Genomic DNA, 26,280 nt, shown 5'->3' with positions numbered 1-26,280 from the left:
ATAATAATAATAGGAGGGTGCACACTGAAAAGGGTGCCTGTTGATGACCTGAAGGCATGCCTAGGTGAATATAGGAGGAAGTATTCTGTTAGGTACTGAGGTCCCAATCTGTGCAGGGTTGCCAGTAGTGTGGAAGAGAAAAAAGCAGTCGCAATGTGTGACCAAAGGTGCAGACACACAGCCCCAAATTCACTCTTTAAAACATCAGATCAAACAGCAACAACACCACTATAAAAGGAAAGTGTGGAAAGGTCTGTGGCCTCTGTCCAGGCAGCTCCCGCAAGCACCTGTGTGATGTGAAGTCGCTGAAGGCAGAGGAAACCTATCAGGAAAAAAAGTCTTTCAATCCTATTCAGAGAGTGAAATTGTTAAGCGTTGACAATGTGCATCATGCATGCCACCTCACATCTTTCACAGCTGTATGACAGGCAAAAATATAACGTGCTTCTCCATCAAATAGATTTGTTGATGGGGAAAAAATACCACTTTAATTTCAGAAATGTCTGCCTGCCATGTAGCTGTCACAAGGAGTGTGTGCTTTTGTACTTTAACCGCTACATGAAACAGGAAAAGTCAGTCAATGAAGCTGTTCTCAACGCTGCCTCATGTTAGGGCTGGGAAACTTGTGGCCTTTCTAATGTTTTTGGACTCCAGCACCCATCTGGCCCAGGCAGCATGGTTGAGGGTCAGGGATGATGGGAGTTGTAGTCCAGCAATGTTGGGAGGGTCACAGGTCCCCTACCTTTGTGTTAGGAAAAGCTTCTCCTGCAAGATGTCTACATATTGAAGACACAAGGGTGCTGCCGGGAAATTTATTTATTTTAAAAACACACAATTTTAATGTTATTGCTGTATGTGCTGAGGCAGGTGTTGGGCTGGATTGCTTTCATGTGCTGAATTTTACTTTCAAGATGTGCTGGAGTGATCACACAACCAACACGCTAAATTCCATACTAATTGCTTCAATCTACACTCACAGCAGTGTAGCTCAGTGGTATGAATTGGTCATTTGCACTGCTTTGCAAAGCCTTCCAAGATCTTTCTGTTTAAATAAACTCCCTTATTGAAGAAGCACCATTTCAGCAATATACTGAGAGCCATACTTCACGTGAGGCACAGCTGTGTGGGTCTTAAATGCTTAGCCTGGAGTGCAGAGAGGGTCCATAAAGAGCAAGGTTAATTGTGAGGCCATGACTGCCTAAAATAGTTGTCTGTTAGACAAGCTGTGATCTTGGGTTTGATTACTGGCTTGTCACAAAGGCTTAGTTCTGTGAGGTGGTGAGAAGTCCCACAAGGTGAGGTTTATATGACATAAAAAAAAATCCTTTCTGTCACAAAGGCTTAGAAGACTCAATGGTCAGGAAGCTGCACAATGACTTTATTATCGTAAACAAGAACATGCCGCCACAGGAAACTCCATCCAGATAAAACGATCAATCCTACACATTCCTGCCTGGGAGTAGAGCATCTGTTTTGCATTCAGAAGGTCCCTGATGTCTCCCTGCCTATGACCTTGGAATTGTTGCCTAAAACCTGCCAATACAAAACTGGATGGACCAATGGTCTGATTCAATATAAGGCAGTCAGCAGAAGAACATCTTTTCTTTAAAAGGAAACCCCAGATGTATTCTCACAAGCTATACTTACATTTGAAAAAAGGCATGTTTCATGAATGCATTCATTTTAAAAAGAGTCCTGGGGTGGTAATTTCTCATTGCTAATTGCACAGGCTCAGAACCAGTTGCCTATACTACCATTCTGCCACTACATTTGCGCTGCAGAAACATATGCAGTCGCTGTTGCAAATTTGGATTAAATTCTGTAACTGACATGGCTCCCCCCTAAAAAATTATAGGAATTGTGGTTTGGTGAGGAATTCTCAGAAATCCTGAGATCCCTTTCATCCAAACTGCAGTTCCCATAGCTCCTAGAAAAGGGAATGAGTGACAAACAAGTTTATTGATGCATGTTTGCTCAGAAGTAAGGTTGCAATCCAATAAATACCAGGAAGTAAATCCCATTGAACTCAATCTGATTCACTGCTGAATAGACACAATGGGCTTGTGCTGTATGTCCCATTGGAGTTAAAGGAACTGACTCAGTTCTAAGTAAGTATAGGCTTGCAGCATCAGGCTAAACTGAACAAAATATCTGGTTTCCACAAAGACTCTCCTCCCTGGAAGAGAGGGGAGTGGTTGTGGGCGGGAGCCCGAGCTCCGCCCCTGGCCGGGGGCCTTAGCCCCCGCCCCTCCTCACCTGGCTGGTGCCCACGCCCACCGGAGGCAGCCAACCAGGTGTCTCCGGGGGGCGTGTTTAGCAGCTTAATGCTGCGGCTCCAGCTCCGCCTCCTCCTCAGTCGTCGTCGTCCTGCAGCGAGTCATCATCAGCTAGGAGAGTCATCACAGAGAAGAGCCATGAGGTTTGGAGTCGGGGGGGGGGGGGTCTGGTTCCTTGCATGCCTTTTAACTTTAAGAGGCTTGCGTGCGCTCATTGCTTTACTGCTTTGAAAAACCCAGGCATCCAGGTTTGCCTTGCTGTGTTCTCTTTTCCATGTAAAAACCTACATTTAACCTTCTATTCCCCCCCACTCCTGGTGCTTGATTTGTTTGTGCCCAGCACGTGCCCCCAGCGAGGTCTGAGTGTGAGTGTGGCTCCATCTTTCTTTCTCCCTCGTCTCCTCACTTTCCTTCCATTTTGGCCAGGATGCTTGTATGTTTTTCCCCTCTATTGCCCTTGCCTGTCCAATTGCATGGCTGGTCTGGGTGACTGAGTGGGTTTGCCTTACATTTAATTTGTTGGCCAGAGTGCTTATGTGTTTTCCCCCCTCCATTGTCCTTGAGAGCCTGTATGGGACAGCTAAATATTTCTGCATTGCTTGGGTTGGACTAAATGATCCTCAGGGCTCCTCTCCAATTTTAAGTCATGTGTGTGTGTTTGCAGCATGTGTTTGTGCCTGCCGTTTATTGATTATTACTCTTCTAGCGTGGGTTTAATTTACCCTGCCATCCCTTCCATTGGTACCACTTAAATCGGGAGCCCACTGTAAAATTTAAAGGCTGCTGGGGCTTGGAATACATTGTGCACTTAAACCTCACCCCTCTTGGTTTCTCTAAGCCACCCCCCCCCTTCGCTTGATGTTTGGGGGAAGAAATAAGGCAGGGCTTGGGGTTTATGATCAGGGAACCATTCCTCAGCACTGCATGTTTATACGTTTAGAACCTTTGAAGGTGTGCCTTTGCCTGCTTCTTGTCATTGGCTGCATTTGCCAGTACAGGCTCCCTAAAGAAAACTGCTTTTAAACAACAACAACAAAAAGGTTTTGGCTTATAGTACCTTACTAAAAAGTCCAGGTTAACTCACGGTTTATATTTTATCCTTTTCTTCAAACTTCTTCCTTGCCACGCATCCTCATTTTACACCCTCCACCCCTCCTCCCTCCAAACTCCCCCCCACGCTTTCCTCCTCCTCCCTCCACCCCTCCTCCCTCCCTACACCCCCCACCCTTTCAGGAAAGAGATACATCACATTAACCTTAATAAATAAATAAATAAATAAAAAATAAGGCATCTTTGGATTTCCCTTTGCTTCTTGCCTGAGTCATCACGGTTACCAGACAGGTTTTTTCAAATGCTGGGCAGGCTTGATTGTTCTTTGAGTGACCGGCAGATTGTGAGGCATTGTCTTTAAGCACCGGGCAGTTCAGCAGCTCCAGTTGCATTGTCAGTTTAACTAACCAGCAGTTTGACCAATTACAGTCTTTTGTCTATTTAAGCACCTTTATTTCCATCAACTGGTCTTGAGCCGACCTTGTGGGCAAAAAATTTACTTTCTTTGTTTGGCAAAGTTTCTTTTGTTTGGTGTAAGTTTCCCCTTAAGAGCAACCTCACCCCTCCTTTTCAGAGGGCCGCTGGTGTGGGCCTGGAATCTTATTGATTTCCTTTTCTCTTAATTTGGCTGCAGCTTCTGAGCATCCCCTTGTAAGCAGTTATTTTCAATTCTGTTTGATTACTTGGCAATGCTTTGCACCTAGATTTGCCTATCATTTAAAAGGGGCAACTTTTTATTGTAGGCAATTATCTTCTAATTCTGTTTGACTGCAGTTGGGGTTGCTTTGTGTATGGGATTGTTCCTTGGAGCCAGGTGCTAATATGTAGCTGAGCGCTGCTGCTTGAACTCTTGCTGGGTTGTGATTTAATAAATATAAATAAATACAAGCGGTGCTGTTAAGTGACGTATAGCTTGTTCATTTTGTCAGCAGTTACGTGGAGCAATTGATAATAGTAATTTCTACTCATAGCTATAAATACATTGGCTATTAATTGAGATACTATTGATTAATAATTAATTCATCAACCGTGCTTTGAACTTTATTGATGCACAATAATTGTATACTGACATTTAATTACAGTCAAGCTATTAATTGATTGGTGATATTAATACTAATTAAAAATAATCACAACAATAATAAAATAAAATAAATTTGAAAAATTAATAATAATAAATAATAATAAGTAATTATAATTATATAAAAAAATAAAAATTATAATAATTAATATTAAAAATATAGATAAATAAATAAATAAATGAAAATTAAATTTAAAATAAAATAAAATAATTAGTGACAAAATAAATAGTAGGCGCATTTTACTAGTGCACAGAGCAGCTCATGGCGCCCAAGAGGAAGCGCACGGGTGCAATACCAGCACACATTGCAGATGGCAACCGTCGTAATAATAAACCCAAACCCATTTCGCAGTTCCTCAATGCCTTCAGATCATTCAATTTATTGTATTAAGTAAGCTTCTGAGCACATCTGCCTCAGTGGCAATTTATATACAGTATAAATAAAGGAGGGAGGAAGCAAATACAATTTATTATATTTTAAATAGCTTCAACAGTGCAGTTCACTGACATTCAGCTTAATCATTTGCCTCCAGTGGCGGCGAGCTATTGATAACAGTAATATTAAAACTAAGTTATAGATACAATTTCATTGGGGGTTACTTGAGGAACTAATAACAATTGTTTAATATTGAATTCATCTACCTTGCTGTGGACGCTATTGGTTGTACAGTAATTACATATTAACATTACAATCAAGTGATTAATTGATTGCTGGTAATAATATTGATCATTTTAACGATAGTAATAATAAAATAAATAAATAATAGAACAAATAATAATAACAAAAGTAATAAATAAATATTAATAATGATAAATAACAATAATAAGTAATAAATATTAATGAATAATAATAAAATAAATAATAAAATAACAAAAAAGTAAAATAAATAAATAAATAAATATTAAATAACAACCCAACTCGTTAAATAACAACTACACTTTATCACAGCACAACACAGCTCATGGTGCCCTAAAGAAAGCACGCATCAGAAACAGCACGTAATGCGACTGGAAATGCAACGGGAAATCCATCACGGGGGGCTACGTGGAAGGAATTATAACCAAAAGCCCATTTCCCATTTTCTCAAGGCATTTAGGTCAATTATGGATGATTATGAGCAACGTTTTCCCGATCAAAAGCCCAGCCCACCCCCATCTGCTGATGCCATTCCTGATACAATCCAGAGAGTGGAGCCTATTCTCAGGTTGTTCCAGAGAGCCCTCCTCCTTCTCAGTGGGATGACCTTCCCGGCACCTCGGTTGCACTCTCTGGTGACTCTCAACCATCAAGGGCGGGTGTAAGCACCAGGGCAGAGCCAGTCCGGACTAGGTCCCAGTTACGTTTCGCAGCATCCACTCCTCGGTTTGTTACTTTGCGGCAAGATTTATATAGTGCTTCAGAAACCAAGTGGCTGCTCATACATCTATCATTTCATAGTAGCCAACTGACGTTTCATACAGCTTATTTAAGTTTTCGGGTATATTAGTAAAAGGCGGCGTGCCCCTTTATAGTAACCTCGTGACCAGTGGGGGGGATTGTATATTTGAACTAGGAACCTTGTCTTCGTGAGTTTTCACAGCTTTTCTGTACTTTTTGGCTTTATTGCACTGAAGTTACACTGGTCTGGGTACAGCTGAGCACAGCACAAGTGTTGCTTGGTGCATTATTTCATTGCAATTCAAAGCAATCACTAGCCAAAGCTAATCTAATACATTCATTAATTGATGTTGGCACAGTCATTTTAATTAGCTTGTTTTCTACAATTTATTTCCGAAGTTGGGCGTAGTCATTAGGGGCAAGTCTATTGAACCGAACGCAGTTGACTGCACACCAAAAATAAATAAATAAATAAATAAATAAACAAATAATAAATAAATAAATAGAATAGAATAGAATAAATTGAATTCATTAATAATAATAATAATAATAATAATAATAATAATAATAATAATTTAATTATTTCATTGCAATTTTGTTGCCTTACGCCCAGCACAGTTTACTTGAATACATTAATTCATGGTAAGTGATTTGGGTTATTTGTTCATAAAGGCCGGTGTTTGTTTAGTATCTTTCACGTCCTTTTTTGGGGGGGAAAGGTAATACAACTCTGTCCATTATTGAGTTGTTATAGATTTGAAGCAGCTGGGTTAACTCAGTTAGTAGAGCATCAGGCTCTTAATCTCACAGTTGTGGGTTCGAGCCCCACATTGGGGAAAAGATTCCTGCCTTGTAGGGGGGCTGGACTAGAGGACCCCCTTTTAAAATACATAAATAATAAACAATTGATCCCAGTTTCATTTGCCATTAGGGATCAGTGGTTTGAATCTGATTTCTTTCCAAGTGTGGTCGGTTTAATCAATACGGAACTAGGCCGGCTGGGCTAAAGTGTCCTCTGGTAATAAAGGCTTAAGTTAAAAGGGAAAGACACAGGCTGGCGGTTCTAAACAGTGCCTGGCCTGCTTGACCAATTTGCTCAATTGAAGTGATATAGAATTGGCTTTTCGCCTTTTGCCAGTGCACCCCAAGGACTTTTGGCTGCTGGGTTTCAAAATTCCAAGAGAAGTATTACATTGACAAGGCTATGCCAATGGGCTGCTCAGTAGCTTGCTCGGCATTTGAATCATTTAGCACCTTCTTGGATTGGGCCCTACGATTCCGAACTAACGCCAATGGGGTCACACACTTCTTTTCGTGGGGAAACCAAACACTGGGGAATGCGCCTCTCTGCTTGGGGCCTTTTCAGGACCAGGGTGTTCCCCTAGCAGCCGGAAAAAATGGAAGGTCTGACTACGTGCCTCACGTATTTGGGTATTGAGCTGGATACAGTTGCCCAATCATTCCGCTTACCGGAAGAGAAGATTGACACCCTTAAGGAATTAATTCATGCTACCCTCACACTTAGAAAAGATACAATCCCTGTTAGGCCATTTCAGACAGATACAATCAGACAGATACAACCCCTGTTAGGCCGTTTCAATTTTGCTTGTAGAGGGGTTTCCCCTGGACGCCCTTTCTGTGCCCGCCTAGCCAGGCTCTCGGTGGGTCTCAAGCACCCACACCACAGAGTCCGTCTTTCAAAGACAGTTAAGGCCGACCTGGAGGTTTGGGCGACATTTTTGGGAACACTATAATGGAGTGTCCCTATGGCAGGATGTCCTTAACTTGTCCTCAGATTTTCAGGTCCAATTGGATGCAGCAGGCTCTCTGGGATTTGGCTTGTATTTCAAGGGTCGATGATGCGCCCAACATTGGCCAACGGGGTGGCAGGGCAAGGGCATCACGCGGGATCTCACTTTTCTCGAGTTTTTTCCAATAGTAGTGGCCGTGCATATCTGGACGGAGGAGTTCCAAAATCGCAGAGTGTGCTTCAGAACCAACAACCTGGCAGTGGTGAACATTCTAGTGAGGCAGTCATCCCGGTCTGAGAGGGTCTCCTCCCTCCTGCGATGTCTCGCATCCGGTCGCTGGCACCTCGAGCACAGCTGTTGCCCGAACCCTTTCCGGAGCACCTGTGGAACGTTGGAGACGCAAAGTGATTAAGGGAGTATTAGTGTCTGTCGCACCCTCCACCCTCAGGTTTTACAAGAAGGCCTGGTGCGATTTCTTGGGCTTCAGGTCTGGGACATCTGGGCTTTCGCCTAACGTGTCGCCCACCACTGACTACGTTCTGCAATACCTTTCACACCTCGATGACTTAGGACGTGCGCCTAAAACCTTAAAAATACATGTAGCTGCCATTAGCTTCTTCACCAAGGCCACGTTCTCCTCCGATCCATGCAGTGACTTCCTGATCCGCAGAGCTATCGAAGGCTGGGGCAGGTTACAACCGGCCGAGGGCCGTAAGCCAATTTCTTACGGGTTGCTCTCTCAAATACGCAAAAACAAAACAAAACAAAACTTAGGTCAATCTGTTGGTCCCGGTTTGAGGCCCGCCTCTTTTCCTCGGCATATGCCATCGCTTTTTTGCCGCCCTAAGAGTGGACGAGGTTGTAGTTGAAGGTGGCGCAAATGGTTTAATGCGTGGCCTCCTTATGGAAGACGTGCAGCTGTCCGAGACGAGCATGATGGTACGGAAATGTCAATCCAAAGCTGATCAGGCCGGTAGGGGTGTCCTTCTTAAACTCACAGCGTCTGGGGGAGCAGGGCCCATGCCCGGTAAAGGACACTAGGCGGTATCTTTGCCTCAGACCGCCTGGCCAAGGTCCGCTTTTGATTCACGAAGACGGGTCCCCCTTATTGAGACACCAATTCACAAGGGTACTCCGCAAAGCTATTGATGCTTGCGGTTTAGCTTCCCGGGATTGTGCTGTCCACTCCTTTAGGACGGCGCTGCCTCAACTGCTGCACGCTTGGGCTCGCCTGCGGACAAGTTTAAAGAAATGGGCCGATGGAAATCCAATGCTTATAAAGGGTATATCCGCTAGTATATCCTCCGCTATGTTGAATCTACTTACCCGTTTTCCCCTTTTCCTTTCGTCCTCAGCTGTTCCCAGGTGAAGTGTGTGGATTTGTGGCCACAGTATAGTCCATTGGGCCCGCGTTCGGGCGGTCAGCTGCGGCCTTACCCATCATTTTGGTTTGCCACCTTGGATGCGAGTTTCCTGGTTTTCGAGACGCGGCATGCGTTGGGAAGAGCTTATACCATTGCGGATTGACAGAGTAGCCACGTTTGGCCCTCCTTACATCCTTATCATTCACTTGTGAGAGAATGACCTTGCTAATAGGAGAAGCGTGGACTTGTTGTGGAATATAAAGAGAGACTTGGAGGCGATCGCGGCCTGGTGCCCCAGAACAATGGTGTTCTGGTCCTCCTTCTTGGCGCGGTGCGCAGAGCTGTATGGCCATTGAAAAAACCAGGAAACTCTCGAACCGGGCGGTAGCCCGTTGTGTACGCTTTATGTATGGCCAAGTCATTTATCATGACCGTATCCGGATCGGCGAACAAGCCATGTACCGGAATGACTGAGTTCATCTAACAGACATTGGGAATGACATCTGGTTGGACAGCGTCATTAGTAGCATTAGGGATTGGTTGCAGCTGTGAGGGTATTGGCGGCGAGCCCCTTTGCGGCTCGGGTGGCGGTTAGGCATTGGATTCATGTGTGTCAAGGGCTAGGTGTGGCCATCGCCTATGCTATCTACCGTGGGTTATTCCGTTAAAGGAATCTGGCGGTCGTGTATTCCGTCCGATGCCTGCTTGGCGGGAGGCCATGGCACGACCCTCGGTGACATCAGGGGGTGAGCCTATAGTTGGATTAGCATCAACAGGCTCCACCTACTGTTGAATAAACCCACCTCCTATAGTCATCCAATGCCTAAGCCAATACCTTTTCACTGCTGTAATCAATAAAGTTGTGGCCTTTTCTTGCCCATTAACCTTATATCGCGTGTCCTTGTGTGTTTATTTCACATAGCGGGGGTCGGGCCCTCGATCCACAAAGACTCTCCTCCCTGGAAGAGAGGGGAGTGGTTGTGGGCGGGAGCCCGAGCTCCGCCCCTGGCCGGGGGTCTTAGCCCCTGCCCCTCCTCACCTGGCTGGCGCCCACGCCCACCGGAGGCAGCCAACCAGGTGTCTCCGGGGGGCGTGTTTAGCAGCTTAATGCTGCGGCTCCAGCTCCGCCTCCTCCTCAGTCGTCGTCGTCCTGCAGCGAGTCACCCACCCTCCACTCCCATTTAGCTCAGGGTCTAGGTTTTTTGGCCTTGCTATGGACCTTAGGTTGGTCGCCCCGGTTGTCTGGGGGGCCTGGTAGGAATTTTTCCATTTGGCATTAGGCTTTTTGGTTTTTTCGCCTACCTCGTAGCAATCGTCACAACTTTTGTGGTATTGGTGGGTAGGTTAGGCATTGGATTCATGTGTGTCAAGGGCTAGGTGTGGCCATCGCCTATGCTATCTACCGTGGGTTATTCCGTTAAAGGAATCTGGCGGTCGTGTATTCCGTCCGATGCCTGCTTGGCGGGAGGCCATGGCACGACCCTCGGTGACATCAGGGGGTGAGCCTATAGTTGGATTAGCATCAACAGGCTCCACCTACTGTTGAATAAACCCACCTCCTATAGTCATCCAATGCCTAAGCCAATACCTTATATCGCGTGTCCTTGTGTGTTTATTTCACATAGCGGGGGTCGGGCCCTCGATCCACAAGGAAGAATGCACCAATTCTGCAAGTTTGGGCAGCAGCCAAAATTAATTAATGGAATAGTTTTTAGCAATTTAAAGGGTTGAATATGCTAACCTTTTCCAGAAGTGAAGAATTGCTTGAGATGTTTCCCTCCATATATTTAATTCAGGCATCTTTTATTCTGTTACATATATGCTATAAGAGTGAGAGTTCAAAATTGGAGAACCAAAACAGATCATGCCCACAAAATATGAACACATGTTGTGTTACTATAATTACACATTGCTCAGTTTCATGGGAGATGTAATGTGGAAAATCATCAAAAGGCTTAGAATTGTTTAAGTCCAAGTTGGGTCCCCACATCAACCCCTTCCCTACATATTCCAGTTATTGAAAGTATGCAAACACATACAAAATCACAGAGAAATATCTCAAAGAAAATCCAATTGTAAGTGCAATAAAAATATTGTGTATCTGGATGGCATAATTTCATAGGAAAAGCGCAAATGTTTATGGAATAAATATGACTGAAAGAATTAAAGGGATCAAAAACTGCTAACAGTCACCAACAACTGAACCACATAATAGTTTTCAGGAATTATTAATGGATGGTTATTTCTAGGTTTTAATATGTGCAGTATTGATATAAAGTAGTTCAGGCAAACATTATAGCTGCAGTAAAACAAAACAAAACAAATCCTTGGTTTGTATGTAACAGGTTAACTGCTGGCCTACTTGCATAGACCTGTATGGATATAGGCTGTATGTGCATTCTGTGAACCTGATCGTAGGAGTTTGGAAAATACATGGAAAGCTAATGCCTTAATGGAGTGCCACTACCATAAAGGCCCTATTCCTAATGGAAATCAATGCACTAGAATTACCAGACAGGTGGGTTGACCTGGAGTCTCCAGGTTTGCCTAACCCCACACCCCAGGTGGTAGGTGAAGGGCTTGAATCTCCAGGTGGACGATAGTGGCAACAACAATTAATCAAGAAGACAACATGCAGCTTGGAAGCTTCAGGCCAGCAGGAGCTGGCTGAAAAATATTGCATATACTTGCAGGGGAAGGGGACTGCCCTTTCCTCCCCTACCCGTCCCAATTAACCCCCATCTCTGCAAATGATTGTGTAGATGCTCTGGGGTGTGTATGTCTGCCCTTCTCTACTGTCCCAATTAGCCTCTGTCTCCAGGCCTCAGTGGTGGGAAGGAGCACAGAGGACGAGAAAGGACTGGGCTGTGCTCAAGAGTCCAGGTTATGACTACGCATGTACACCTGGCACAAGGTGTGGGGCTGCAGAGGTGAGCAGAGCACAGCAAGAGCAGGAGCTAAGTCCTGCTGCTTCTGCCACCCACAGCAACTCATGGATGGCCCTTTGTTCTTCCTGAGCGAGTTTGAGGAGGTGAGACTGAATACCGACTGAGGAAGTCTAGTGCTGAAAAGCTGGAGTGGAGGAGGCATTTATTATTTTCATTTGAAGTGGAGTAGAGACTAGATAGATAATTTCAGGGAGAAGTAGGTGGGGTGGGGTCTGCTTGGAGACAGAGGAACAGAAAAAGCTGCCAAGATCCCAATCTCATCCTAGTGTGTTTGCCTCATTCCAGTGTGTTCCCTCCCCTTTTTCCACCTCAAGGGCAGCCCCTCCCAATAATCCACTTGGGAACCCTAGGAGTGTGCACAAGAAATCAATTTGGATATTGGAAAGAATGGAGTGTGGAAGGGGAGGTGTTTAAGAAAAATGGCAGAGTTTGCTTTCCAAGCTAAAATCTGAATTGATATATTGATCGACAGAAGCTATATTGATTCACAGCTACATTAATTCATAAAATGGGCATGTGCTAATGATAACCTAGTAGTTTCCCACTCCCACATGTCTGAAACACAGAGTTTGTGGAATATATTGTGCCTGTGTATAAAGCAGATGTTTGGAAAGTGCTGTCTTGGGGGACAGGGCAGCTGTAGATCGTGAGATTAGAAGGAAATTAAATGCATACCGTACTGACTGGCAGTTGTGTCATTTACACTGGCTGTTCACAAGAGCAGTTCACAGCAAGCACAGGAGCAACGCCTTTAGCTCATTTGTTAGACTTTGGTTTTTTACTTGAATGACATGCTCTCGGCAACTGTGGTTAATGCTTGGTGTGCCATGCTTAATTACATCACTGGGGGGCCACCCCTTGGTCTCATGTTTGGGCCCTGGGATCCTCCTGATCTACAATGCACAACAATACAGGTCTACATTTGTAGACTTTCCCTTGCAGGCATCCATGCCTAATGCATGAATGTCAGTCAACAAACTGCAATAAAGACATATGCTGCTGCCATTAGTTGATGGGATTGAGCAGCCCTGGAACTTCACACTTTACTCCTTCCAAAACTGACATAATTCCTTTTTCATTTTATCACTCTGTCATGGACAGAAATCAGGACCAGAGCTTCTTAGTGAAGTAGGAGCTGCCACATGGTTTGAAGGTTTCAGTGCCATTAACCAAAAGCACCTCCATCTTAGAGATGTCAGATTTCTGGACATTTTGAGGCTGTAGGGAATAAACATTTTTTCCTCTCCCCTCCTTGGTAAAAAGGAGATTTTTGGGGAAATTGAGATGTATGCAATACATAAGCAACAAATGTCCTGTATATGGGCCTCATTAAGATGCCATCCCTCACTAAGTGCAGGGACATACCTTGATTATGGCTATTTTATATGTCAGAATTATCATTCTTGAATGTTGTAGGCCATCTTAGAAAATTGTGATTTTAAAAAACATTTTGTATTATAAAAGAGAATTTTTTTTTCACATACCCCCCAATCAGATTTTCTATTGGAAACATGTGGGGAGGGAGAGTCTTTAAAAATGAAAAAAATCTAAAATGCATTTAAAATGCTGTTTTTTGACTAATGTAGCTGAGTCCCAGATCTCTACTCCTTCTAGAAAGCCTTTGAACAAACTGGGCTTACCCACTGGTGCTTTAAATTTCGGGCATCACACTGTGACATCTAGAACAGAAGATGACTTCTAGAAGCATTGGCTTCTGTAGCTGTCCACGCGCCACCTCTTCACCAATGTATTTGTTTGTGGCCCTTTTACATATTCAAGCATTGTAAACTGAACACATAAGAGGCAGCAGCAGTGCTTTTTTCTGGCAGTATGTGACAGTACAGAGTACCACCACCTTTTTGGGGTGCAGGGAAGAAGGCGGGAGGGCTCTTTGATCCTGTCAAAGCATTGCACCTTCTTCCCTTAAGCTGGGCTTGGGGAAGGAGGCGCAAGCCTGTGCCCCAGCAGAATGTTGGACAGTTTGACCCTGTGGTACACAGTCAGGTACTGAGAGTACAGGAAAAGGTATAGTGTTGTAGCAAGTCAATTGATTATACATTATGCAATAATGATATACCAAGATCTTAATGATGTTCCAGTAAAACATGCAATTGTTTTACATGCAATTGTTTTTCCTGGCCCTAAGGAATTTTTGTGTCCAGGGCAACTACCCAGAGTACTGGCACCTTTTTTCCCTAGAAACAAAGCACTGGGCAGTAGGATGGCAGTGGCAGGCCCCACCCTGTGCACATCCGTTTTTAGGCTAGTATAGGGGCTGTTGTTACACAACTGATAGCCCTGAAAAAGCAGGCCAAACATTTTATCCACTAAATCCACATTTTGTAATGCCCCTCTTTAGTTGTTTATCTTCTACACTAAAAATCCTCCAAACTTTAATTCAGTATTCACCAACTTGGTGCTGGCTGGGAATGATGGGAGGTGTATCTCAACAACATCTGGAGGGCACCTCGTTGGCAAAGCCTGACTTAGCTTTTCCTTGTATGGAAATTGCTCTGACCCCTTAATCATTTTGGCTGTTCTTTTCTGCACCTTTTCTAACTTTTCTTTTTTTTATAGATGGAGCAACCAGAACTGTATTCACATTATTCCAAATGCAGCTGAACCATAGACCATAAAGGGATCACAATACTGGCTATTTTATTTTTGCTCTATTTCCTAATAATCCCCCAAATGGAAATTTCCCTTTTCACTGCTGTCCTGCCACACACAGAGCTGTTCTTACCACCAAGCTATTCTCTTTCCTGTTTAGTCACTGCCGAATTAGGCAACATCAGTGTCAATGTGAAGTGAGGAATTTTTGCCCTCATCTGCTTCATAAACATTGAATCTGATTTACCATTTTGTTTTTTTCCTGCTTTGTTTTGTTTATTTTTGTTTGTTTTCCGGTTTGAAGAGGTTCTTTTTCTTTACCGTGAACAATTTGGAAGTATAATTTGGAAACTTAGCCACCTCACAGCACATCTGTTACTATAGATCACTTTTGAATACATCAAATAGCACCATTCCCAATACGGATGTTTCTGGGACCCTGCTGTATCCTGCACTGCAAAGATGGTATAATTATTACCATCATCCACTTCCTGTTCTTTAACTAGTTACTGATCCATAAAAAGACCACTTCTCTTACCCAATGACTGTTAAGTTGAGCCTTTGTTGAAGGAAAAAGCCTTTTTAGAAACGAAAGTATATAATGGTCTCGTTCCCACGACATGCATTAACAAACCTTGGCTGCAGTTTGTGGTTAGTGTTGGTTATTGTCCAGACTCGGCCCCATAGGTAGTGTATGATTTTGCAAGTTGTCCCCCCCCCCCAACTGGGGCAGAAACACAGCAAAAATGTGAATCACAAAGATATAGCTCAAAGCTAGAACATAAGTGGGACGTGGGTGGCATTGTGGGTTAAACCACAGAGCCTAGGACTTGCCGATCAGAAGGTCGGCAGTTCGAATCCCCGTGACGGGGTGAGCTCCCGTTGCTCGGTCCCTGCTCCTGCCAACCTAGCAGTTCGAAAGCACGTCAAAGTGCAAGTAGATCAATAGGTACTGCTCCGGCGGGAAGGTAAACAGCGTTTCTGTGCGCTGCTCTGGTTCGCCAGAAGCGGCTTAGTCTTGCTGGCCACATGACCCAGAAGCTGTACGCCGGCTCCCTCGGCCAATAAAGCGAGATGAGTGCCACAACCCCAGAGTCGGTCACGACTGGACCTAACGGTCAGGGGTCCCTTTGCCTTTAGAACATAAATTGCTAATCGTCAGGGGTCCCTTTACCTTTAGAACATAAGTTGCTACATGGTGCAAATGGCTACATGTAACACAGGTTCCCAACATGCATACTAACACAATGTAACAGATCTAGTAAGAAACCACACTGAATCAGCAAAATTGCCAGTGCTTATTGCACATGTTTAAACGAGGTCATGATGTACATGACTGGTGAAAATTGAAATGCTTTGTTTGAAACTTTATAAATACCACTGCCTGAACCACTGGGCGTGGTTGCAGTTTTGTGGAACAATCCTACTGTAACCTATTGCTTTTGCAATAAACGTTGGACTCCTAACTCCTCACGTTTCTGAGTTTTTATTGGCATAAACTCAGGAGATAAGCCATTTTTGGCTTACAACAGTAGGACTGGATCCACTTAATACAATACCAGTATACTAATCCCATGACCCAGTTCAGGAGGGACCTACATCCATTACACTCATATCTTCTTTGTGGGCTTCTTTTGGGCATCTGGTTGGCTTTTGAGGGAACAGAATGTTGGACCGGATAGGCCTTTGATTTAACCCAGCAGGGCTTTTCTTGCCTTCCAGTGAATGTGAAAATGTTAATGGATACAGTTTCAAAAGAACACAAGAGATTTATAGATACAGTTCTGAGCTTTTCTAGCAAAAAGTGAAATGGATCCTCACTGGGGAAAGCTGTAAATGTCAAGATTCTGAACTAGAAACAATTATTTATGATCACAGACCCCATGCACTTGTATATTTAAATGGGGCTTGTGGTTTTTTTGGGGTGGTGGTGGTGATTTAAAGCTTTCACAAATCTCCTTCAGTTATGTGTATATTGTGTTACAGAATTTTGGTAGGTGAGAAAACAAAATTGCTCTCCATCTGATATTTATTTAGCAATTACCAAAAAGCTAAATTCTCTCTAACATCACAGTTATCATTACATACAAAGTCTAGGAGCACAGAACATATAAGGAGAAAAGAAACGTTCTGCACAAATAACTCAGATCTTTGATTCTATAAATCAAATTTGCCACTTCTGAAAAACAGGAGAAACAGCTGTATGCTCCTCTTTAAAACATCAGTACTAATATTCTCAATTTCATCATACTTTCTTTTCCCTTGATGAGGCAGATCTGTTCTGAGAACATATATAGGGAGCTTCAAAAATGACATTAGTTTGTATGTTTGCATGACCTGGGCAATATTACGTAAAATTACATCCACTTATTAAACAATTCTACAAGAAAGTTGTTAATGTGAAACCCAAAATACGTAGTTTGACTTTGAAATGTTACTAACCAAGTCTCTAAAATAAATTGCACACCGGTCTTTATTGCTCTGTATATATTCCGTGTATAGTTAGCCAACCACAATGAAGATTTCAGCCCAGTCTGAAAAATGTACAGAATGCCAGAGTCTTCCCATCTCTCTCGCACTGTGGAACAAGAGCTCTTTGACAGCGGTGACGTCTCTGTGTCTTTGTTCAACTAAGGTCCAAGCTATAATGGACTCTCCAGGTGTTTGTTTGGTTTGGTTTTTAAAGCTATGGTGCAGGAACAAAATTTGATGGAAGCAGTACCATTGGGAAAGGGCCTACCAACTGATTACCCCATGCTATTTCCCTGATCTAAATCAAAGGACCTGTGTGGCAGCTAAATCTGCGTCCCTGTATTACCAAAGGCTAACGGCACAGGTTTTGTTTGCGGTAACAGTATAGGGGAAAGATTACCTCTTCATCTAGTGCATGGGTAGGCAGACTAAGGCCTGGGGGCCAGATCTGGCCCAATCGCCTTCTAAATCTGGCCCACGGACGGTCCTGGAATCAGTGTGTTTTTACATGAGTAGAATGTGTCCTTTTATTTAAAATGCATCTCTGGGTTATTTGTGGGGCCAGCCTGGTGTTTTTACATGAGTCGAATGTGTGTTTTTATTTAAAAAGCATCTCTGGGTTATTTGTGGGTCATAGGAATTCATTCATTATTATTTTTCAAAATATAGTCCGGCCCCCCACAAGGTCTGAGGGACACTGGACCGGCCCCCTGCTGAAAATGTTTGCAGACCCCTGATCTAGTGCTACTGCTATGATCAAATTTATCCCCCTTTCCCTATAGCTACTCTTGAGAAAAGGTCTGGAGATATCATCAGGAACATCTATGACATGTGTCATTTGGTCCTTGAGTTGCATAAAAAGCTGCATTTTAACAATGCTATCCTTAAAAAAAGAAAAAGAACGAGAGTGTAGTTATTCTTAAAAAGTTCTATGCTACTCTGTGGGTTCCAAATACATTAGAAGCATGGGGCATAAGCAGTGATTTTTTCTTTAAAAAAATGTTTAGGGGTACTCTCATTTTGACTCAAGAAAATCACCATTGACAGGAACACCATGACAGGAAATGAGGTCACCATTGGGGGTAGCAATGGAATTGATGATTCACCGTGCTAGAGAAGAAACTAAAATTTTTAAAATTTTAAGTTTCTTCTCATGTTAGAGTCACAAAATGTTTAGAGGTATGTGTACCCCTGCGTACCCCCAGAAAAAAAGCACTGGGCATAAGTTTTCTAAATGATAACATTGCAATATAAACAGAATATAAAAACAGCTATGGCTAATAGTTCCATGAAACACAATGTCAGAATTTCATCTGTGTTCCAGTAGAACATAATTTTCTTCTTCTACAAAAATTATTATTTTGTAAAATGCAGAGGAAACAAGAAAAAATAGCTTCCCACTCAAATAAAATTAACATATGGAAGAGTATGATGAACATTACATTAAAACCTATCTGAGAACCTTGTTTATCAATTACTGTGAATCCATTTGCCTTTTCAAAAAACAGTATGCAGTCTACAAAATAATTTTAGTTCCTTGATTCTTTCTCAGAATCGCACATTCATTCTAACTTAAATAAAAATAGAAATAGTATTGCAACAAAAGCTTTGGCTTCTCTTTCAGTATCAGTACAACTGAAATAAATGGACTTGTTAAAGCATAACTAACTTAAATCCATTTATTTCCGTGGGTCTAATCTATGGTTTAGGCCGGATTAAGGGAAGACCACCCTAGGGTCTTAAATTACCATATGTAAACCTGGTGAAATTCTTTGGGCTTATAGCTGGCAGGCGGGGGTAGAACTAAAATTTCGCATAAATTTTTTATTAACATAAATTATCATTATTTTTAAAATACTGAAATAATTTTGATCTGTGCCAGGCACACAATGTTTTGATTGCTCCGTGTATTTTATTTTGTATGTGGGATTTAAAAAAAATTAGAAGATGCAGAAGTACAGGACAGTCATTTTGTTAATTTGAAAGAAAAGGCTTTGGTTTCTTTCTAATGCATTTTTATGAGAAATGTACAGTAGCCTGTATATAAAATGTTTTAAGATCTTGGAAAGATAAACACAAACACTCCTGTACAATTTAGGGCATGGTACCCACTTGTGTGTGGCTTACTTCAACACAGAGAGAATAGTAAAACAGTTTTATGCCTTCCTGTTGATTCTAGCAACTGTATCTGAGTGGCACCAGAATCTGTAAACATGACTTTTAAGTAGCATCATTTACACAAGAAGCTATGGACCACAGTACTTGTGTTCATTTGATGTTATTTATCATCATGTAAAACTATTTTAACCCTGAAATCCTATTCATACTTTCCTGACCACAAGCCCTATTGAACACAGTGGGACGGCTGGTTAAAAATGCACAGGGTTGTATTACACATTTGTTTTTATAAGTTTGTTCTTATTAATCTCCACATATAAAAAATACAATTATAAATTAAATGAGCATCAGAATTTAACATACTGTAATGAAAATAAATGCAATTCGTTATAATATTTAAAATTAATTTGAAATGTACTTAATTCTTTATTATTATTTTTACACCATATCAATTTAGGATCAAGTCCTGATGTGTTAAAAGTTCAATAAGTAATAGTTACAGAACTAAAAGTTTGAAATTTACTGGTAATTGCCTTATTTGTTCTGTGCAAGCTTGAAAAGCATACCAGGTTGCTATAAAATCTTCAGGATTAGCTAGACTCATTGTCTCTCTGATTGGTTCTGAGCACTTTTCTATGACAAGGAGAATTTTAAATATCTCGGAGATCATTATGGACTCATTCATAATAATCAGCATTTGAATGATATATGTGCAAGTTCTATAATAATTTTATTGGGGGGAACAGATACAATTCTTTCTTGCTATGAATTGAAATATGCCTACAAGAAGAATTTTTTTTATTTTCCATATGGTAAACATTTCCATTGTTCAGACATTGCTGATAAACCTATAACCTAGCACATTCTTTGTGGGAAATAATCACAGTTTCAAAGCACATTTATCCCACACACTTCAATGAGCTATTTCTGAAAATCTTTAAACAAATTAAAAAACATGTGGTTTAAAAAATATATATATACACGTACAACAATTTAATGCCTTATCTCCATGCCTTTTTTTATTGTAAGTTGAAATGTAATGCACCCTGACTTGTAAGTAAATTCAGTTGAAATCAATGAAAGTTTCTTCCAAGTAAATAAGTTTTAGAATCAAATTCATACAAAGATGCACATTATTGAATTAAAATTGTATATAGAAATCCACTGGGTTACTCCTAAAACAAAGCATTTGAAAATACATTATAACTTAATTCATGCAAATTCAAACATGAATGAGAGAAAAAAATGCAGCATTCATTTAAATTAGTATCAAAAGCATTGTTGGGATTAAAAAGAGGATCTGTTCCTCCCAAGTCAGCTATAGTGTATTCTTGTTCGGTAAATGTAATAACGGAGCATGTTACAGAGGCACAGAACTAACGACAAATATATCAGGAGCAAATGTATGCATTTAAAAAGCTATCACAACAAGAAAAAAGCATAGTACAGTAGCCAAACCTCTCTAAGCCAATAAAGGTACTTGAAAGCATAATTAGGCACTTCGAAAATTCAAGCAACAGTGCTACAGAGCAGCATTTAATTTACTTTTGATGAGAGCCTTAGGGTGTCTTTGCAGAGCAGAGTATCTTAGAAGCAAATAGACCTTCTCTCAACAGTCAGCAGATTCCTACAGACAGGCAGCCCCACAGCTTCATAGGGCTTTAGCATTGTCCACTCACTCCCCTCCCCTCTAACTCTCACAAATTCAAACTGAAAACTTTCTGTGAACAGTAGGGTGGTCAGTCAGTCAACAACCATAATAGTATAAATACACACGAAAGCTCATACCAAGAACTAACTTAGTTGGTCTTTAAGGTGCTACGGGAAGGATTTTTTTTTTTTAAGTATAAATACATGACTACTCAAAGGTGTTGGGAGTGTCATTCTTTGCAAGAAGTTTGACCCTGAAAGGGGGGGGGGACTTACTAGTATGCTGCATGAGCATAACACTGAATTTTCACACGCACTTATTGCAGCCAGTTTGCAGTTCTTAGAAGAGTCTGACAAAGCACATTTGCAATTATAGAAGCAGAAACCCATAGGAAAGAGGTGCATTTGAAACCTCAAGTAGTAAAGCAGTACAAATCTGAGCGGGACAGAAAAAAGGCAGGGAGATGTTAGTAAAGGGTACATGAGAGAAACAGAATTTTATTTGTTATTCGGGGGAAAAAATGTGATTTTGGCTCCTACCTGAAAAGAATGTGCCTCTATTTATTCTACCTTGGGAAACAAAAAGTTCCAGATTCTCCCTAGTTATCTGGATTAGCTTTCCCCTTTAAGAAGTTGTAGGTTCATAGCAAGAGGGGAATTTTTTTTGGCACAAATGCCTATTGAAAAGGGGGGGAGATGGGGGAGGAGGGAGGAGGGAAAGGGTGCGTGTTGGGGGGGAGAATCAAGCCCAGTACAATAAATGAGTAGAATCAAAATACTGCCTGCACATTGAATCCATCAGGCTTCTCTGACACTCCCCTAGAGTCTAATTCATCTGAGAGGAGAGGGGATGCCAGCACAAGATAATCTCAGTTTCTTTCTCTGTCGCAGGGCAGATCAAAACTCCATCTACTCAAGGAATATGGCATAGTTTATCGTCTCTTTCCTGCTTCTAATTTGCAGTGAATTTCACAGGGCTTCCTGATTCATTTCCGGTCCCTTGTAAATCAATGTACAGACTTCGCTGTTTGCACAAGAAATTCACTGTTTAGATTTAGGCCAACGAACCATTTTCTGCCTTTAGATTGTCATACATGACTTTCTGGCATATAGGACTTTTCAGCGAGTAAGACTTTGCTTTTCAGCAGAATTAGAAAAGATACAGGAAGACAATATGCCTAGCAAACAGAGTCTTACAAAATCTGCGGCGTGGAGGACCCTTCAGTAAGCATCAATCGTTTGGAAGTATTAATTTATTTAAATGCATATTTGTTTAAAATTGCTCATTGATAAAAACAAACCTGGACTGGGTAGTACTTGGAGATAATAAAATGTTTAAAATAACCTTCTCCAACTTTTGCTAGGCTATTAAAGAAAGACCTGAAGCAAGACAGGAAGGAGAAATTCAGGCCAGGGGGCACATGCAATCAGCTTCTGAAGCACCCATTAGCTATTATTAATTAATTCATTAAATTTATTTATTAATTTTATTTCATAAAATGTATACACCACTTGATTGTAAAAAAACCCAAACAAACCTCAAAGTGGTTTACAAAAAGATAAAACAAAATCAAGCCCAATCAAAACCAAAGTACAATACTGTAAAACATATAGTGAAGGCACCTGCTTGATATCAATAGGCAGTCAAGTGACCACAAGTGGGGTAAAGTGATATTGTAGGTAAAACTGGTCTCAAGTTGTTATGGGTTTTGTATGCTAATTGCAACACCTTGAAATTGGCTGGTAGCAGATGGGCAACTAGTGCAGCTCTCTGAGCACAGGTGTTACATGCAGACATTGGTGTCACTCCTGTTGTGCAATCGTCCTGCATCATTATTTGGCCAAGAAGACTCTGCTCCATATTTTCTACCATTTATTTGCTTTAGTCCTTTAAAATTTGCATTTATTTATACGCTGACTTTTGCCTCTGTCTCTGCCCACCACTGACACGTGGGAATGTGTCCCTTGGGCTGAAGAAAGTTCCTCACTACTGCCCTAATGGAAAGTTTTGTGTTTTGGTTTGGGTCCCCCCCCCAATTGGGATGCGGGTGGTGCTGTGTGTTAAACCACAGAGCCTAGGACTTGCCGATCAGAAGGTTGGCAGTTTGAATCCCTGCGACAGGGTGAGCTCCCATTGCTCGGTCCCTGCTCCTGCCAACTTAGCAGTTTGAAAGCATGTCAAAGTGCAAGTAGATAAATAGGTACTGCTCTGGCGGGAAGGTAAATGGCGTTTCCGTGCGCTGCTCTGGTTCGCCAGAAGCGGCTTAGTGGTGACATGACCCGGAAGCTGTACGACGGCTCCCTCGGCCAATAAAGCGAGATGAGCACTACAACCCCAGAGTCGGTCACAACTGGACCTAATGGTCAGGGGTCCCTTTACCTTTACCCCCAATATTTAGCTCTCTAAAGCTTTCCTTCTTCTTCTTCTTTTTAAATTAGCTAGTGAACCTTAATTAATTATTTTTTTTGTAGTGGGAACACAACAAAAGACACTTAAAATAATATCGCTTGACTGCCCTGAGGCAGTCACTATCAGTGTTAGTTGTCTCTGTTAATTCTTGCTAATGATGGAATCCAGTGCACAGTGAATCATGCCTTTACCCAATGGATGGACTGTGGTAGAGATGGATTTAGGGCAATGTGACCAGTTCTGCTGCACTGGGTACTGGCCCTGGGGGGCACTGCAGGACGTTGCAACTATGACATAGTAAAATGGAAGCCATTTATACTCCTAATAGCATTTCAAAGGACTTGGACTTTGTGGGGAGTTTGACATTTGGAAAACATCACACTCTCCTGATCTCTGTCATAATACAGAGTTGACAGGAAACAATTGCAAACACTTTCTAGACTTTCAACATTGACTCTTTTTTTTTTTTTGTCCGTGTCATCTGGATCCACTGAATATGTAATTCTAGTAATTATTAAATTTTGGAAATGCTTGAATCCACATAACATATTGTGTGGGGCAGTGAGAGGGATAGAAAGTGGAAGCGGTCACAGTATTGGGGAGTTTGTGGTTTGAGGGGGGGAGTGACTAAAGGGAGACACGATGGATTTAATTATGCATGGTATGGGGAAAAGTCCTCCCCCCTCGTAAACATTAGAACACAAAGCCCACTGGCTCATGGCTACTAGCCATAATGGTTGGGCTCATGTCCTCCTTGAGGAGAAAGGTCAGAATGACTGTCTCAAGGAAATCTAAAAAATGTAGTATAAACACTGACAAATGGGAAATTGTGTCCTCCCTAAAAGAGGACACATGTTGCGGTGAGACCTGGAGACCGACCTCCTGTGTTGTGGATGGGTGAGATTGGACAGCCACAACACCCAATTGGTAGGTCTCTCATTGTTGGGTGCAATCTGGCCAATGGGGCGCAGTTCAAATGGATCGAGGGACCTATATATATACCCATGCACGTGACCCAGAGCTTCCTCTTTCGACTTGTGCATTCGGAACACCTGCCCACCTCTCCCTATATTTAGGGTATTTTGCGATTGACCTTACTATGCCGTCGTGTGTTGTTTGTCGTTGGGACAAGGGCACAGGAGGAATTTCCCCACTTGGCTGATTGGCTGTTGCCATTTGGGTTTCGCCTGCTGTGTAGCAAATCGTCACAACTTGTAAGGTTGTGGATAGGCACTTGTTCAGGTGATAGGGATGGGAGAATGGTCTCGCCATCCCTATGTGAAGGGTATTCCGTTAAAGGAATCCAGGGACTCAACTGGTTTGGTCAGCCCCCGAGAGGGGGTTGTGCCTGTGCCTGAGTCCAGGGGGGCATCTGGGTGGTGATCATAGTCTGTTCCCAGCTGTTCACCTACCCAGGTGTTCGCCCTTGGCTGACGTATGCTAGTGCCCTGGGTCAGCGCTGCCTGCAAGGGTGCAGGCAGCTAGTCGAACCAGAGCCTATGCAACCACTCACCTTCTGTAATCAATACAGTTGTGGCCTAAATTCTGCCAAAAACCAAACTAAAATTTGAGTCAAGTGTGTCTTTATTTAGGGGGGAGGTCTCTGGGTATGAACATGCAAACACTGGCCAGCGAGTGCTCCAATTGGATAACAGCCTTTACCAAAGGTGTCATGGGCTTTGAAGACACTCAAACTCAGGATGCAAGGGAGAAGCGTGCTAAGAGGAAGTCACGCTTGGCAAATCCACACCGTGATCAACTCCCGCCCAGAAACCAATGTCCCCACTGTGAAAGGACATGTGGATCCAGAATTGGCCTCCACAGTCACTTACAGACTCATTGCTAAAACCGTGTTTATGGAAGACAATCTTACTTGGCTACGAGTGATCGCCAAAGAAGAAGAAAGAAGAAGAAGAAGAAGAAGAAGAAGAAGAAGAAGAAGAAGAAGAAGAAGAAGAAGAAATCTCCAGGTTTTTAGTCACTATTTACTATTTAATGGCTGGTTACCACAACTGCAGAGCTGTCTGTGGGTGTCAGGGCACAATTGGCACATACTGAAACTAAAGCTTATCTGGGTCTAGTGAGTAGTCTATTTTAGAAAAGAAAATCACTGTGGAAACGTGAACTTCAATACATTTGTATCCTGCAAGTATAAACTATATCTTTTAAGGACTCTAGAATTGATTAGAGTCATACATTAGTCTGTCAACACCCCACACACCCCACACTCCACTTTTCTACCATTTCTTTTAGTTTCCTCAACATTCCTCAGCATTCTGTCACGTGCTAGTGTGACCAAGAAACAGAACTCAGGATGAGTAGCAGTCTTGGTTGGCAATGGCCGGGATCAGCAGGAGTAAGAAGCTGCTTTTGTAGGTTGCCACCCCACTGATGTCTCAAAATGCAACCAGACTTACATCTTTTCTCTAAACGGTTATAGTTGCTACTCATTCCGATGAGAAAGTGTGATCCAGTCACTTTCTGGAATATGAACGCTATGATTGTAGGAATAGTTTTATAGTTTTTATATTCTGCTTCTCTTGCATTTTACCTTGTTTTATATTATTCTACACCACTTTGATTGCTTCCACTGGGAAGATGATTTGCAGAATGAAAGAATGGCTACTCTTAAACACCTCTTAGCTGCCTCAAAAGGTAACTGCATAAAAAACCCCCGACCGATAAGAATTTCACTAAAGCTTCCCAACCCCTTTGAATGTTCAAATACATTTTCCCATTAGTTAATGGAGAATGGTAGAAAAAATGCAGCTTGGGGGGGCATAGAACTATGAATTTAATAATCTTTCATGGTCAAGAAAGCTCTCTTCATTGAAATCTGATGTTATGCAATAACTTTTACTGTGTACTGGCTTGGTAATGATTTTACTCATTCATATAAGCCAGGCAAAGGGAACCTTTGGCCCTCCAGATGCTTCTGGACTTCATCAGCCCCACCCAGCATGGCCAATAGTGAGGAATGATGGGAGCTGTATTCCAGCCATATCTGGAGGGTCAGAGGTTCCCCATCCCTGATGCAACCAATCATGTTGAGGTCAAATGTCAACTCTTTCCACTTGGCCATCCCCTAGCATTTTGTATTAGGACTGGTTATAATACTGTCATGTCCTTCCTAATTAAGAACTTATGTTCGGCATGTTTATTAAGGATACCCCAA

At 42.2% G+C, this 26,280-nt stretch overlaps 1 protein-coding gene across 1 annotated transcript in view; it reads right to left on the bottom strand.

The window, feature by feature from the left end:
- Positions 1 to 21,354, bottom strand: part of ASIP (agouti signaling protein) — an 82,295-nt gene extending 60,941 nt beyond the window's left edge. The window contains exon 1 of the mRNA XM_053393950.1: positions 21,236 to 21,354. The gene's annotated coding sequence lies outside the window, so the exon portion shown is untranslated. The remainder of the gene's footprint in view (positions 1 to 21,235) is intronic.
- Between the last annotated feature and the right edge of the window lie 4,926 nt (positions 21,355 to 26,280).

This window comes from Podarcis raffonei, chromosome 6 (genome assembly GCF_027172205.1).
Source record: "Podarcis raffonei isolate rPodRaf1 chromosome 6, rPodRaf1.pri, whole genome shotgun sequence".
Taxonomy (NCBI): domain Eukaryota; kingdom Metazoa; phylum Chordata; class Lepidosauria; order Squamata; family Lacertidae; genus Podarcis; species Podarcis raffonei.
This window is presented reverse-complemented; position numbering and strand designations above follow the sequence as displayed.